The sequence below is a fragment of the Notamacropus eugenii genome, chromosome 2 (assembly GCF_028372415.1).
Source record: "Notamacropus eugenii isolate mMacEug1 chromosome 2, mMacEug1.pri_v2, whole genome shotgun sequence".
Lineage (NCBI taxonomy): Eukaryota > Metazoa > Chordata > Mammalia > Diprotodontia > Macropodidae > Notamacropus > Notamacropus eugenii.
Window position 1 is genome coordinate 93,629,167 of NC_092873.1, and position 18,097 is coordinate 93,647,263.

The 18,097-nt window shown below is 40.3% G+C and overlaps 1 non-coding gene across 1 annotated transcript; it reads right to left on the reverse strand.

Moving 5' to 3' along the window:
- Positions 1–2,080: 2,080 nt before the first annotated feature.
- LOC140530568 (U6 spliceosomal RNA) lies at positions 2,081–2,185 on the reverse strand. The gene has a single exon (XR_011976003.1). It is a non-coding gene; the product is annotated as a U6 spliceosomal RNA (small nuclear RNA).
- Between the last annotated feature and the right edge of the window lie 15,912 nt (positions 2,186–18,097).

Here is an 18,097-nt window from a genome sequence, read left to right on the forward strand (position 1 = left end):
TTATAATTAATTATTTTAATCATTTATAATAATTATTATACTCAGACTATGAATATTATATTTAATTATTTATAATAATTATTAGATTTAATGCATTATTTGTTATATTATATTTAATTTTAATAAAGCAATAGTGTACATTTAATAAATATAATATTTGGCTCTTATGATCCACTAGATGGCAGCACCAGATAGAATACTGGTCCTGGAATCAGGAAGACCTGAGTTCAAATTTGACCTTAAACATTTACTAAGAGTTTAGTAACCCTGGGCAAAGTCATTTAAATTCTGTTTTCCTGAATTTCATAATCTGTAAAATGGGAGTAGCAAAAGCACCTGGCTCCCAGTATTGTAAAGATCAAATGAGACAGTAATTGTAAAGTGCTTTGTTAGACATTATTATCTCATGAGCCAGTCTAAGTTGGCTCTTGCACACCCTGACCCAGTCTCTTTCCTTTCGGTGCTAGTTCTCTTTTGTAATTGGAAAGCCATTAGTGGGAAGAGTCAATCAAAGACAATAAGTCAATCCAAGAAAAAGGCAGCCTTTTCCAAGAAGGGATGAGGCTGGTGAGGGTTTTTTGAATACCCCCTAACTCCAGCTGCACAATCTCAACCCAAGAAACCCCTGTTCACCCCTTACTTACAGAATGCCTGTGCATGCTCCAAATCTTTTCAAGATTTTACATGTTGTCAAGACTCTCCTGAAGGCAGATCCCCAGTCTCTTGCATGGGAGGCACTAAAAGAGTGAGACTTTGCCTATGCTTGTCAGGTCTGGGCCTAATGGTCAGTCCCCTACTATATACATATAACTGTGTATGTGCCTGTCATATCCCCATCCACCCAGAACATAAACTCCACAAGGGTAGGATCCATTTCATTTTTGCTGTGCATTACCAGTTCCTAGCACAGTACCTGGCACGTAATGAACACTTAATACTTTCTGAATCAGTAAACAAACCTAAGACAAGTCAAGTCCACAGACAAAGTTAGAGTATCTGAGCTTTGAGTTATCTGTTTGGCAAATGGTGCTGTGAATAGCACACTGGAGTTGGAATCATGAAGACTCATCTTTATGATTCCAAATCCAGCCTCAGATACTTAGTAGCTGTGTGACCCTGGGCAAGTCACTTCACCCTGTTTGCCTCAGTTTCCTCATCTGTAAAATAAGCTGGAGAAGGAGATAGCAAACTGTTCCCTTATCTTCATCAAGAAAACCCCAAAATGGGTTTTCAAGTTGTATTTGACAAAGATTCAGACACAACCAAACAATGACAAAATCTCCATACCCTGGGACGCTACTTTTATCAATTTCCTCATTAAATTCCTGCTCTTTTCATTTGAATTTTTGTCATTTTCTCTCTTTTTAAAATTCCTCTTTCTCTTTTCTTCCATTTTCATCTGACTTGTATTCAAGGTTGGCCATTTATTTACTTACACCTGCGGTCGTGGAGGTCAAATATTTAGAGCTGGCAGGACCTTAGAATCCATCTATTTCAACTCCCCTAGTTTTACAGATGATGAAACTAAGGACCAGAGGCTAAAATACGTGTCCAAGGTCCCATGAATCACTAGTAGTAGAGTTGAGATTTGAACCCAAATCCTGTGCCTCCAAATCCAGTGCTTGCTTCATTGGAGATAGGGAGAGATAGTAAGTTGGTACAGCAGGTGAAACTCTGGGCTTGGAGTCAGGAAAACCTGAGTTCAAATCCAGCCTCATTCACTAGCTGTGGGACCCTGGGCATGTCATTTTACCTCTGTCTGCCTCAGTTTCCTCAACTGCAAAATGAGGATAATAATAGCACCTACTTCCCAGCGTTGTTGTGAAGAAAACATGAGGTAATATTTGACAATATGCTTGTTTCCTTCCTACCACACACCTGCCATATTATTTAGACTTGGAAGGGTCCAAGTTATATATTTTTTTGAGGCAGTCAGAGTTAAGTGACTTGTCCAGGGTCACTCGGCTAGAGCATGTCTGAGGCTGGATTTGAACTCAGGTCCTCCTAACTTCTGGGCCAGCGCTCTATCCATAGTGCCACCCAGCTGCCCCCAGGTTATAGCTTTTTTAAAAAAAATAAAATAAAAATGGAATGATCCATCAATTTACATGTCATCCTTGTATAGGAACCATGCTAATTTCTGTAACATTCCAATTTTAGTACAAGGTGCTACTGAAGTGAGTACTATAAAGAGCTTTTAATGCCTTAATAAAGGACTTTATATTTGATCCTGTAGGCAATAGGGAGTCACTGAAATTTACTGAGTAAGGGGATGGCATGGTCAGATCTGAGGTGTAGGAAAATCACTGTGGCAATCATCAGTGGAGGGAGAGATTGGAGTAGAGATATGAAGGACTTTGAAAAGTTCAAAAGGGACTTTTGTAATCATTACCATTTATGTTGCCAGAGTCAGAAGCCATTTACAGTATTTGTTGTGCTATGTGGCATGGCCCACACAAAAGCAGCCACTAGGCCATTGTTTAATGGCTACAATACTACTTGGCCTGAAATTTTTATTGCTGCATCCATTGGTAAGTTACAAATCAAAGGTAAAAGCTGCATGACACCTGAGGCTAAGATTTATTATTTATTATTATTGCTTGCATATATATTATTACCTTGTCAGGTACAACTTGACTCCTGTAAGGAGTCAGGAAGACCTGAGTTGAAATCGAGCCTCAGACATTATCTAGATATGTGACCTTGGACAAGTCTTCAACCTCTCCCAATCTGTTTCCTCACCTGTGAAGTGAACGGATTGCCCCTTTGAGGTCCTTTTTTGCTCTAAGTCTATGGTATGAAATGGAATTATTTTTGATTTTTTCATCTGTAAAACTAGGAGAATTCTAAGGTCCTACCGCCTTTAAATACTTGACCTCCCTGCCAGCAAGCATCAGTAAGGTGATGCAAAATGTTTGGATGCCTTTGATTGTCCCTCAGCAAAGTTACACACTTAGCTATTTAAAGGATTATATTTTATGATGGGTGGAGTCCCATATGACATCAGGAGGCTTTCTGATTGACTGTGACTGAATCTAGGTAATCTAGGCAGCTAGGCGGTGCCATAGTGCACAGAGCAGTGGACCTGGAGTCAGGAAGACTCATCCTCCTGAATTCAAATCCAACCTCAGACACTTACTAGCTGTGTGACCCTGGACAAGTCACGTCACCCTGGTTGCCTCCATTTCCCCATCTGTAAAATGAACTGGAAAAGGAAATGGCAAACCACTCCAGCATCTTTGCCAAGAAAATCCCAAATGGGGTCATGAAGAGTCAGACATGACTGAACAACAGCTTCTTTTTGTCTGGCTATTTTCGAAAAACCTGGTTCTGTCATTCTTTACATGACCATGGGCAAATCACATAACTTTCCTAAACCTCTATTGTCTATTGTCAGATTAGTAGAAAGTCTTTTAGATTTTTCCTATGGAGAAGACCCCTTCCATATCCTGCTGAACACAGAGTCAGGAAGGCCTGAGTTCAAATCCTTACTCAGGACACTTAATAGCTGTGTGACTCTGGGAAAATCTCTTAATGCCTCAGCCTCACTTTCCTCATCTGATAAAATGAATGCCTTACAGGGTTAGTTCTAAGCATCAAAGAATATACATAATGTGGTTTGTAAACCTTAAATTGAGGCATAAATGTTAGTTAGAGTTATTGCTGTTTTTAACTGCCTTGGGACACTAATTGCCGATCTGTGGTTCTGAATAGAACACAACTTCATTTCCCAAAACAAGATCTAAGTGTGGCAACAACGCAGATAGATATACATCTCCTTGTACATTCTGAATGTGTGTGTGTGAGAGTTAATATTTACCCAGTGATTTCAATGCTAACAATAAAGCCTATGAGTAGATTACAGGGAGGTGTGGCTCTGGACTAATGTACTTACGCTGGTGTATTATTTCTGAATTTCCATATTCTTTCCCCTTCCCCCCATTATGTTCTAGGAAGTATGCTCTTGTGGTCTGGATCAGGAAAGGGCTGAGTTGCAGAAAGGGGGTATACGTGTTAGGAATCATCACCTGGAAACAATGGCAGAGCAAGAAGGAAAGGTAGATTAGCACTCAGGTACAGCAGATCTCTGAGCCCAGAGGAAAAAGAAACATGTGAGAACTAAGGAAAGCTGGATTCAAGTATGAAGCTGGGAGAGGGAGGAGAGAGAAAGAGAGACAGAGAAAAGACAGAGATAGAGACAGAGAGACAGAGACAGACAGATGGAAAGAGAAAATTCCACATTAGGGAGATGGAAAGGACCCTGGATATGAAATCAAAGAAACACCAGAAACTGTCTTTGAATGTAGGCTTTGGTACTTAATAGCTGTGTGAGATTGAGTAAACCACTTTCCCTCTCTAGGCTCAGTTTCATCATCTGAAAAATTAGGGGACTGGACTCAAATTCCTTCTAGCTCATGATCCTGTGGTCCTATTGTTATGGTGACCAAGGGTTTAAACTTGGGATCTGTGTATGAGCCAGGGTAGGTCCAAGGATTTCAAGTTTGACAGTGCTGCCAGGAGCAGGAGAGTGGCTTGTAGGAGTTATTCTTGCCTTCTCTCTACAATCCATGCCCAGGAGAGGATGGAGCATCATTCTAAGGATTAGTTACGGCTTATCTGGGGCATCTTGGGAAAGGGAGTACAATGAGAAAAACTATAACTATAGCTGAGATAAAAAGAAGTTGTAATTCAAAAGAAGGGAAACTAATCATAAAATATACTGTAACAAACTTCAGGCTTAAAATGAATGCCTATAAATGTACAGGCTCTTTCCCCATTAGAATGCAAAGTCCTTGGCTGCTTTGACTACATCTTATATCCAGCCTTGTTACTGGGGTGGAGATGGCAGGGCTGAGGAAGGGTCTGGCTATGGCATAACTGTAACCAAGGTGGGGTGAACAGAGATTGCTGGCAATACTTGCAGGCCTTCTTATAACTACCCCCCCAAAATCCAGACCTCAAAATTTAGCATGTAAGAATTCAAAATAATTGGTTAAAATAAGAAACTACAAAATGGTAGACTTTAGATGGGTCTGTTGTATCTCCAAGGCAATATTCAGGTGGTGACCGTAAATGTGCTGGCTTCGTTCTCAGTTGCAAAGTATAACAGACTCTCCATACAGAAGGCATAAGAAAAGACTTATTCAGACACCAGAAAGTCAAATCCCAGAACCAGAAAGCAAAATCAGTCATAATAGCCAAGAAGTCAATACATGTTATAACTGCAGAGGTCAAAGCCATTCCCAAGTCTCCCTTCCCCCTACTGGGACCTTCATACAAACAAACAAATACTCAGAACCTAGCTGTGCCTACCTGCCTATGTCCTTTCCAGCTCTGACTAGCCTGACCAACTTCTTTCCAGATTTGCTCCACCCTTCTTGTTCCACCCATTCAGCAAACTTCTCCCACTACATGTGACTAAAGCTTCCATGTGATTTAAACAGGTCACAAGGGTCTATTAATGAATGGGAAAGATTTTCCCATTTACATTACCATTACATTCAGCTCCAGGATCTTTCATATTCATTATGTAGGTCAGTGGGGCATCTGGTATGAATAGAATTATAATAGGGATAAGAGAAAATAAGCATATAATGCAATATCTTGGGCAACTGGTGTCAACAGAACTTTACAAGTAGAATACATGAGTTAGTACAATTTGATAATTATCTTCTCCTGAATAAACAACAGTTACAGTATTATCTTTCCCATGTGCTATAATTTCCACAGCCTTTGGAACATCATCTGATTTCCATTTTACCCATACTTTAGCTCCCAATTTTATTCTATCAAGGGGTATTGTTTCACAAGGAATAATAATCACTGGAACTATTCTATCATTTTTGCGAAACTGTATGAGTTCTTCACCTAAATTTTGGAATGTCACAATAATTTCTCCTTGATAATTAGAATCTGTCACTCCAGCCAAGCTGTTAATCCAGATTTAGGTAATATGCATCCGAAATGATTTTTGAGGATTCTCATACATATTCCAGTAGATATTTTCTTATTTCTTTTCTATCTAACCCAAAGTCCTCTAAACAATGTAAATCATATCCTACTGAATCAAGTGTCCTGGGATAAGGTGCTAGGACATCTGGTCTCACAGTCCAATACTCAATATTTGTGATCTTATTTATTTGTTGTTTTCTAATTTGCAGATTTGGGGGTCATCATTCTGACTAGAGGTGTACTTTCTCCTAATGGTCTATTATTCAAATTATGCAAAGCAGTGAACATATTTCCAATGTTGATAAGAATTACTAGAACTTAACTTCCTTAACTGTTCTTTCAATAATACATTCACTCTTTCAGTTAACCCAGACACTTGTGGATAATGTGGAATATGATATATCCATTCTATGTTGTTTAAAACACAATATCTCTTCATTTCATTACCTTTGAAATGTGACCCATTGTCACTTTGGATCTGCACTGGGGTTCCATAATATAGGCTTAAGATATCTAGAGTTTTACAGGTGTTTTTCTGGGTCACATTATTATAGGGACAAGCCACTAGTACACCTGAATAGGTGTCAATACAAGTCCATATAAATTTACATCCTTTATCTTTGGGTAAGGGTCCAATATAATCTATTTGCCAAATCTGGGCTGGTATTTTTCACCTTGCTATCTCTCCAGTTATTACCCGAAGAACAGTTCATCCCTTTTCCAATTGACATATATAACATTCCTCTGCTACTTGTTTTAACAATGAATGAGAGATACTAATACCTTGGTCTTGTGCCCTCTGGTGTGTGGCTTGGATTCCTAAATGGCTGGCCATCTGATGGACCCATTTTGCTAGTACCAGATCATCAGTTGGTGTCAGAGTAGGGACAATATGTTGAGTAGCAATCTTTGCTAGTCTATCAGCATGTGCATTATACTCACATTCTGGCGTGGTGAGAGCCATGTGAGGATCTACATGAAAAACTGACAAATTAGTAACCAAAGACACGTCCCATATAACTTCCCATAATTCTTTGCCCCAGAGTTGCTTGCCATGAATTTCCCAATTTTGATTTTTCCACATGGGCATCCATGTAGCAAATCCATTAGTTACTGCCCATGAATGAGTGAATATATGACACTGCCCTCCTTGTTCTGTTCTGATAGCTTGATGTATTGCCATAAATTCAACATATTGACTACTTCCACTTATCCCAGGACTTTCCAAAGTCCTTCTAGTACATGGGTCATAGGTTACCACTTTCCATTGTCTTTTTTTGGCCACTAGGCCACATAGAGTCAGTAGGATATTGCCTAGTGCAGCCTTCTACAGACAAAGATAACAGATTAGTTGTACTGTTATCTCCTTACATATTGTAATCTCTAAAGGTTTGTAGTACAAAAGGATCCTGAGTGATACCTATAAATTTCAAGCAATCCATGCCATCTATCAATACCCCTCTAGCCCCTTCATCAATGATTCTCATCATCCAAGATATTACTGATTCTGCCATCCTTTGGGTGAACCAACTCAAGATTTCTGTTACCTCCTATGAGTAAAATCCTCAATTGTCCACTTAAAAGCTGTATTCCCTTCTTGGTTCTCTTGTTTCCACCTTACTATGGTACAAGCTTCAGCCTTATATGTCTCCTCTTGCAACATTGTTTCATTTTCCAACTCTGACTTAATTACATTTTCCACCCATGCAGTTGTCATCATGGCCACTAGACTGGGTCTGTACAAAAGTCATATGTACACTTCTTCTCCCAGCCTTCTGCTTCTTCTTAGCTAAATGAATAACTTTTCCTTCCATCTGAGACCCCCCCAGCCTGTTCTTTTAAAGGAGAGCCCAAATGCTGGGAATTCCCATGCAAACTAGCTAACTCTTTTTCCATCTGAATTTTTCCCTTCAGCAGCTCATCTCTGTTTCTATACATAATATGGTAAGCCATTAGGAAAATCCATCCTCTCCTACTTACTCCTGCCAACTCCTTCCCTTACAATACCTTTCCAAGTCTCCAAGTTCCCCCTCCTATAACCTCACTTACCAGCTTTCACAGGTTCCAACTTTTTTAGCCCATTCCCTTGCTAGTGAGGAATACAATAAATCTTCCCATTTTGGGATATCAATGTTCTCCTCTAAATCCATGCTGCCTCCAAATAGAGATTTTATACCCTACAGTCATGTTCATGACACTAAACATATCACCAAGGCAATATTCATAGCATTGGTGGTGACTACGAATATGCCAGCATAGTTCTAAGTCACAAAGTATAACAGACTCTCCATATAGAAGGCAGAAGAAAAACATTTATTCAGACATCAGAAAGCCAAATCCCAAAACTGGAAAGCAAAATCAGTCATAGTAAACAAGAAGTCAATACACATTATCACCACAGGGGGCAAAGCCATTCCCAAGACTCTCAGCCTACACCCCCCCCCCCCCCCCCCCCAGCAGCTGAGACCTTCTCACAAACAAACAAAATATTCAGGAGCCTAGCTGTGCCTGCCTACCTGTGTCCTTCTCAGCTCTGACCAGCTTGACCAACTTCCTCCCAGCTCTGCTCCACCCTTCCTGTTCCACCTATTCAACAGGCTCCTCCCACCACATGTGACTTAGGCTTCCATGTGATTTAAGCAGGTTATATGGGCCTATTCATGAATGGGAAAGATTTTCCCCTTTAAATCGCCATTACATCTGTGCAGTGACTTCCCCAGAAGCCACCTCCCATCAGTGTTCCAAGATCTTTATCTCCCCTTCAGGGGAAGGTGGCTTTCTCCAATTCTCTCTGAAAAAAAGAAAGAAGACTTTGTACTGTTTGTCCTTATAGAAATTCATGTTGTTTAGCAATTGCCTCAAGAGTAAAAAGGGCAGCTAGATGGAGCATGGATAGATAGCTAAGCCTGAAGTCAGGAAGACTCATTTTCCTGAGTAAAAATCTGGCCTTAAATACTTCCTGGTTGTATGACCTTGAGCAAGTCATATAACCCTATTTGCCTCAGTTTCCTCATCTGGAGAAGGAAATGACAAACTGCTCCAGTATCTCTGCCAAAGAAAGTCCCAAATGAGGTCACAAAGAGTCAGGCACAAATGAATTGTCTGAACAAGAAATATAAAATTACCTGATTTGTCTTGGGACAGCTCCCAAGTCACTCTGATTCAATCTGGGGATTTCTTTGTCTTCTTAACGAGATGCCAACGGATAGCTCCATAAAGAGGTGGCCGGTAAGTTTATCAGCCTCATGGGATTGGTGGCAGGCTCCCTTGACCATCTCTCCCTTGCCAGTTTCTCTAGGGGGCTATCCTTGATTTTCTAACTTTTCCATATTAGAATACAAATAATCTGCTACTCAGCGTCCCCTCTAACCTCCAAGGTACGAAATGGATTTTGTAGGGGGTACTGGATGATAAGCATCACTTATCCCTGGAAGATACAGTCATAGGCTTGTGTAAGATCCCTTTGGCTCAGTGGACTACAGAACAGCAGAAGAGCAAATGATTTGGAGCCAGAGAATCTGGGTCCAAATTCTCCTTTTGTGTGACCTTAGGGAAGGAACCTTTCCTCTTTCTTCATTTGCAAAACGAGGGACCTGAATTAGGTGGCCTTCCAGCTCTAAATCTGTGCACCTATGACTTGGGTTTGAATTCTGGGTCTGTTACTTAATATCTGTGTTACTCTGGGCAAATCCCCTAAATTCTCTGGGCTTTAGTTGCCTCATTCATAAAATGTGGAGTTTGATCAGGTGACTAAAGTCCCTATCAGCTCCAAGACCTATGATGTCATACACTGCAGGGATTTATAGGTATTCGAGGAGGACTAGCATCTCTGGTGCAAGGGCTGCCAAGCTTTTTTCAGGGTTTCTCGCCCACCTTTGGTGTCTATTTGCCACCCAACTCTCACTTGTGACTCCAAAAAACAGCATCATGCACAGTGGCCACAGTCCAGTCCACCATTTTGGCAGACGGGCTAAATCAGGTTGAGAGTAACTAAAGAGTCTCAAACTCAAATGGTGAGTTAGGTGGGTGTACCTCAACTGTGTGAAGACTTCCCCTAGCAAAATGGGCCAGCATGAACATTTGTTCCAAAAGGCCATGAAGGAGGCAGAAACAGGCACTGTGGAGATCTTAGAACTTGGTTAGACACCAAAGATACCAAGGTCATCCACTGCATCCTAAGCCACTGACAATTGTCTTGACTTTTGTCTTGCCACTGAACTCCAATGACTCTGGAAGAGAGAGTAAGGCCAACAACTTCCAGTAGCTCTGCCTCACTTAAATCCAATATATGTACAAGTCAAAAGACATCACCCATACCATTTTGCCATTTTTACCTACCTCAAAGTCTGTGGTAACAGGTAAGCAAAGAAGCAGCAGGTAGGATATACTGGGAGCTATAGTCACAACCCTGCACACAGGTGGCCCAGGCCATATGGTTGTCTTCTTACTGGACTGAAGCAGCATTGGGATTCGACAGCCCCCTGGGTGTCTCAGCAGCCTTTTTTAAGGACCACGTTGCTCACTTCCAGACATGAGGAAGGGGCTAGAAAAGGTGCCCTCAAAATTGTCTGTTTCGCTCAACTCTGGCTTGCTCACTGCTGTAGGCAGGGATCCTAGCTCGTGATCAAAACACCAAAAAAAAAATGTGCAAAATCTTTTGCAAAGATGATTCCACACCATGAGTACATGGAATATGCACTTATTGACAACCTGAAATCCAATAGATATGAAAGACAAATAGCTCTTATTGTGAGAGAACTCCACAGGTGTCACATCCAAACAGCAGCCCTGAATGAAACAAGGCTGGCAAATAAGGGCCAGCTTACTGAAGGCAGAGCTGGATGCATGGTTTCCTGGAGTGACTGCAGTGACAGGAAATACTGTGAAATTAGTAGATGTATCGCAATCAAATCTAATCTAGTCAACAAACTTGTATGCTTTCCAAAAGCAGTGACTAACAGACTCATGACAATGTGATTGCCACTTGGGGGAAAGTACCACGCCACCATCATCAGTGCATATGTTCCTACCATAATGACCCTTCATATAGTCGAAGAAAAATTTTATGAATACTTTGAGACCTTCATCATCAATGTGATAAAAGAGGACAAGCTTATAATTCTGGGTGATTTTAATGCCAGAGTAGGCACAGATTATCAGACATGGCAAAGAGTCCTTGGGAAGAATGGATTGGGAAACAATAATAGTAATGGTCACTTACCACTGAAGATTTGTACATCTCATGACCTTCTCATCATTAACACCATCTTCCATTTACCTAAATGCAATAAAGCTTCATGAATGCATCCTCACAGCAAACACTGGAATTTAATAAACTCTGTCATTGTAAAGAGAAGAGACAGAAAAGAAGTGAGAACGACAAGGGCAATGTGTGACATAAAGTGCTGGACGGATCATAGACTTACCCTCTGTAAGCTAAGTATGGCCCTAAGGCAAGATGATGAAGGATTAAGAGAATATACGATCTTCCCTGTCCATTTACAAGCCTATGGAACCACATGTGCTCCCTTTCTTCCTTGAAACTTGTCTAAATGTACACAGGTATTTCAATCAAGGATGTCTTGCTTCTTTGAACTCTGGTCCAATTCCCAGCTGTGATATATTCTGTGCTGAGTCACATAGGCTTTCACAACTATTGGCACTGAGCCAATTAGGAACTGAGTCATGTGGCTTGTGTTACCTTTTGGCTCTGAGCCCATTAGTTGAGAACTATATATACTGGGAGGCTGGCATTTTACTTTGGGGCTCACACATGGGAAGAATGTGTCTGTAATGTGGCCAGATAAGACTCTGGATAGCCATTGTTAAGGGGCCCCCTGATTTTGTGAACCCAGATGTTGGTGCTTCCTGGTCTGGTGATTATGTATCTATTACTTTGTTTAGACAAGTCTATTCGATTCTTTCTTGAACACTCACTTCTCTCTACTTATATATCTTTCTCATTATTTAATTAAAGTAAGATTACCCTTGAAACCGTCTTTCCTTTAGAAAAGCAGATCAAGAACCTGTGTTAGCAGCCCTCTTGTGTGTTGGTGTTATTGGTCTTATACCTCCATAGCAGCTGCTAGTAGAATTCTGCTACAGATGACTTCAAGAAGACTTAATGTCAACAGATTAGAGCACTTCTCTGAGCAGAATAGTTTGTTGCTAACTTGGAGGGAAAGCTAAGCCAAAAGACAGTTGACAAGAGCGAACACAAAAGGAATGGATAGCCTTCAGAAATTTGGTATAGAGCACTGAATTTACTCATCTGGGCTAGAACACTCACAAACATCAAAATTGGTTTGACAAAAACGATGGGGAAGTTCAGAAGCTGATAAACAAAAAACAAGAACTCCACAGGTTTACCAGCAGAGTAGTTTGTCTATCTCTTAGAAGGCAGCATTTAATTTCATCAAAAGTAAAGTGCAAATTCCCAACGGACTCTTGAGGCAAAATGCCTTCCACATCCAGAGAAAGAATTATGGAATTCAATTGCAGAATGAAGCAGACCATTCTCTTTTGTATTATGTTTTGTTTTGTTTTATGATTTCTCCCATTCATTTTAATTCTTCTATGCAACATGACTAAGGTGAAAATGTATTTAATAGGAATGTATGTGTAGAACCTATATAAAATTGCATGCCGTCTCAGGGAGGGAGTAGGGAAGGAGGGGAAGGTTGGGGGGGGGAAATCTAAAATATATGGAAGTAATTATAGAACACTGAAGACAAAAAAGATAATTTAATTTTTAAAAAAAGAAAAGAAAAAAGTAAAGTGCAAGCAAAGCTCTTAGAAAAATGCAAGATTCTTGACTCAGTAAGAAAGCAGATAAAAGTCAATTTTATGCTGATAGTAATAATCCAAAGCACTTTCATAATGCTCCGAAGGATATTTATGGGCCAAAGACCTATGGTGCATCTCAGCTACTCAGTGCTGACAGAGCCACACTGATTAGTGATGAGGACATGATCCTGGAGAGATGGACTGAACACTTCCATAGTGTTCTCAACAGACCATCATCAACCAATGCTGAAGCCACTGAACGTACACCTCAGGTTGAAGTCAGTCCCTCTCTGGCTGAATTTCCAACTGAAGAAGTTTGAATGTCATTAGGCTCCATCTTATGTGCAAAGCACCTGGTGCTGATTCTATTCCAGGTGAGATTCATAAGGCAGGGGGTTCACTGCACCTACAAAAGCTGATGGAATTTTTTCCAGGTTATGTAACAAGAGGATATTAACCCCCAGGAGTTCAAGGATGTTTTCATAGTCCCTGTATTGAAAAAAAGGAAATAGATTATCCTCTAACAACTACAGGGGAGTCTGTCTCTTAGTCATTGCTGGCAAGATTCTTGCCAGAGTCTTCCTTAATAGGTTTATCCTTGACCTGGAAAACGGTCATCTACCCAAGAGCCAGTGTGCTTCAGAAAGGGCTGAGGAACAGTAGATATGGGGTTTGTTGCCCAACAACTCCAGGAGAAATTCCAGGAGCAGACCAGAGCTCTGTACAGACTATTTGTGCCTGCCTTGTGTAGAGTTTTCTGAGCTCTTGCTGGTCTGATCAGCCACAGATCAGCCACATCAGATATCCTGTACCTTGACCCCAATATAATGATATCATTTGGGTCCTCTTCAAGCATAATGGACAACTACCATCATCACCATTATATACCACATGAAAGGCAGGAGAGCATGGTGTAGGGTAGGGGTGGGAAACCTGCAACCTCGAGGCCACATGTGGCCCTCTAGGTCCTCAAATGTGGCCCTTTGACTGAGCACTTGAGTACCTAGAGGGCCACATATGGCCTCAAGGTCACAGGTTCCCCACTCCTGGTGTAGGGGATAGAGGGTCAGCTTTGGAGTCAGAAATCTTGGGTTCTAAGTTGATATTTACTAGCAACATTAGCCTGGGTAAGACATTTAGCTTCTTGATGGTGAAATATTTATTAAGCACCTACTATGTGCCAAACATTGTGCTAAGTAAGAATTTTACAAATATTATCTCATTTGATCCCCACAACATTGAGGTGGACGAAAGTTAAACGACTGCTCAGCTAATAAGTGTTTGAGAGTGGATTTTAATTCAGGTCTTCCTGGCTCCAGGCCCAGTGGTCTATCCACTGCAGCATGTACGTGCCTCAGCAATGATCCGAGGAATTCTTTATGACTACAGTAAATTAAAATGAGCGGCATATCTGAGTTGGTGGAGAGGGTTTTCCTAGTGTTGGTGGTGGGAATTTCCACGCTGAAAATTTCCAACTTGGTGAAATCACAGGTCTAGACTCCCTCCTGTCCTCTCTCCTCCTCCTTTTCGCAGAAGATAGCTATAAGCTGTGTATTTTCATTCTCTGGTAACAGAAGGAAAGAAGGGGTCAAAGTCAAGAATTTCAGTCGATTACAGCAGGCACGTGTTCAATTCTAGTCATGGCTAGGACAAGAATGAATTAGAAGTCTAATGGGAAATCTTAGATGGAGTGATACAGAATACAGTTAAGCAGGAACAGGTAAACAATATTTGCAATGATAACTATGCCAAAGGAGAGGACAAGATTAAAACGAAACTAAGTTCTGGATCGTTACAATGACCCACAGAAGAGATGAGGAGGTGCACCTTCCTTCCTGCTTTGCCTAGGTAGAAGAATATGCAAATATGGGTAGGCTCCCTCCCTCCCTCTCTCTCTCTCTCTCTCTCTCTCTCTCTCTCTCTCTCTCTCTCCCTCTCCCCCTCTCTTTCTCTCTCTCCCTTTTATTTGCTAAAACTACCTATTGAACAATTCAAACATGGCTGTCCCATCTCAAACTCATGATGTCCAACAGAGAATTCAATACTCACCCTCTACTGAACTTTCATATTTCTAGAGAGAACACACCATTCTTCCTTTCATCCAGCTTCACAGCCTTGTCATTACCCTCAACCCATTAGAAACCCAACATGTTGTCAAATCTGCCCTTCTCTACATGTACATTTCTTGAATCCATCCCCTTATCACTACTCACACAGCCTTTACCTTAGCTCAAATCATCATCACCTCTTACCTAAATCGTTCCAATGGCCTCCTAAATGATCTCCTTGCCTGAAGTCTCTTATTTCAAACCACCCTTCACACAGTTGCTAAAATGATTTTCCTTAAGCATAAGTCTGACCATGTCATTCTTCCTATTCAATAAAAGTCAGTAGCTCCCACAGGAAGACCTGAGTTCAAACCCCATCTTAGACATTTCTCAGCTATGTGAATCTGGAAAAGTCACTTAACCTCTGTCTACCTGAGTTTCCTCATCTGTAAAATAGAAATAATAATATTACCAACCTCCCAAGGTTATGGTGAGGATCAAATGCATTAATAATCGTAAAGTTCTTAGTTCAGTCTGGTACGTAGAAAGAGCTACATAAATGTTAGTGATGATGAGGAGGAGGAGGATGAGGATATAAACTCCTCTGTTTGACTTTTAAAGTCTGTCACAATCTGACTACAAATCTATCTTTCCAGGCTTGTTATGTTTTTCTCTCCTTAGTCTCCTGCATTCTGTGATCCAGCCAAACTGGCCTTCCCTCTGTTACTGTCCCTCCAAGTTAACGACAAACACTTCACACTCAGATAAGAGCTCTAATTTGCTGACATTAAATCTTCTAGTGGTCATTTTGCCTTGGGGGCAGCACTTTTGATGAATGTGAATATTTAGCTTGGAAAGGATAAGTCCATTTGAACTGTCTTAGGAAAAATCTGAAGATCATCTGGCAGGGTAAGGTATCAGACACTGAGGTCCTTGCTCAAACTAAACTGCCAAGCATTCAAACTATGCTTCAAAGAGTGCAAATCCAATGGGTTGACCACGTGGTTCAAATGCAAAATGTACAATTGCCAAAAGACTATTTTATGGAGAACACCCATGGGGCAGGTGATCCCATGGTGGCCAGAAGAAACAATACAAGAACACTCTCAATGTTTCTCTCAAGAACTTTGGATTTGACTGTGTGACACGGGAGACACTGGCACAGGACTCTTCAGTATAGTGTGCCAACATCAGAGAAAATGCTGTGCTCTATGAGCAAAGCAGAATTGAAATAGCACCAAGGAAACGTAGGATGCACAGATTTAGAGAATCCACCTTAAATGTTCACGCAATTGCCCAATCTATGGTAGAGCATTCCGAGCTCATGTTGGTCTGATGAGTCACAGTAGGACATATTGAAATTTAACTTTATCATGTCATTTTGGTCCTCTCTGAGAACAAAGAGCAACAGTCAACCATACTCAGCACTCCATCTTCCATCACTTGCATTTGTACCAGCTGCCCTCCATGCCTGGAATGTATTTCCTTCTTACCTCTGCCTCATATCATCCCTCTCTTCCTTTAAGCCACAACTCAAGAATCACTTACTATACGAAATTTTTCTTTTCTTTTGAAAAGGCAAATGTATTTATTTAGATTTACATGCATTTATATAATCTGCCTCTCCCGCTACTCTAATAACAGGGGTCTTTGGGCTTGTAAAACACTATGTTACTCATTTCCCGTTTGGATGCACTTCTTTGGACCCAGGAACTTCATTATTCTGCAAGAATGCATCAGCCCTGGAACTCTTACCTCTCCTACTCTCTAGCCCTGTGGCCCCTCTGAACAGAGGGTGGATCTAAGAGCTTCTCCCAAAAGAAAGTAGCTAGATGGTTTAATGGATAGATTGTTGGGTCTGGAGTGTAGAAAAGCTGAGTTCAAATTCAGCTTTAGACACTTACTAGTGTCTTGGGCAAGTCACTTCACCTATGTCTGCCTTGGTTTCTTCTACTGTAAAATGTAAATAACAGAAGACTTTTGTTGTGAGGACTGAACAGCATAATATTTATAAGACGTGTTTAGCACAGTTCTTGGCACATTGTAGATGCTATATAAATGCTTTTTCTTTTTCCATTCTATTCCCCAAATCTCCATTTAAGGAGGATCCCCTGCCATAAGGCTCTCCATTTTTCACCTGGTTACACAACTTTGTTCCTCTCTAACATGATCCCATACCTCTCATACCTCCTCCCTGCCCTTATCCTTTTCAGCTTCCCTTTGAGTGATATCTTCCACCATTAAATTTTAAGCTCCTTGAGGACAGGGACTGTCTTTTTTCATATTTGGATCCCCGTTCCATAGTAGGTACTTAATAAATGTTTATTGGCAGTGTGAGTTCCTTATGTTACATACCTAATCTGTTTCACTGATAGATCTCCCTTTTTTAATCAGCATCAAATCATTTTATGATTACTACTTTGGAGCATGGTTTGAGATCTAACTCTTTCTTTCCACTTTTTTCCATTATTACTCTCTCGATTCTTGATCTTTTGCTTCCCAATATGAATTTCCTTGTTATTTTTTTCTAACTCTATAAAATATTCTTTTGATAGTTTCATACAGCACCGAATAAGTAAATTAATTTAGGTAGTATTTTAATTCTTATTATACTGACTCAAACTACTCATGAACAAACAAGAAACTTTTCTTGATTCCCTCAACTACCTGTCACTCACTAACTATATACATATATAGGTATGTGTATATATATGTGTATATATATACACACAGATACATGTATATTTCACACATGCTGTCTCTCCCGAAACAGCATAAATTCCTCAAAAGCAGAAATGGTTTCATTCTTGTTTTGTGTTCACAGAGAGTAGGACAGTGCGATAGTAGATACTTACTAAATGCTTCTTGACTGAATAAAGGGATAGTTTTTTGGGGGGAGAATATTTGAAAATTAGTATGGTACAAGAATAAGTTACATTAATAAAAATTACATAATTTCAAAATAAAATTTCAAAATCATATCTTCCAAACCTCAAATGATACAGGGTTTCTTAAAAGTATTAATCAGTGCATTCTAAAGCCACTAAAAGCTATTTAAACTTCATACAGTGCTAAGACTTTTGAGACATCCTGTATTATAAAGCAGCAGTCTTCAAAAACCATTTGATGTCGGTTAAATAGCAGAAAAGTAGATCAGTGGAACAGACTGGACAAGGAAGAATTGGAAATAATAAGACAATAATCCAGTGTCCGATAAGTCTAAAAATATAAATCATAGAATTAGGAAAGAACCCCCTATGTGATAAGAACTACTGGGAAAATGGCAAAACAGTCTGACAGAAAATAGGCCT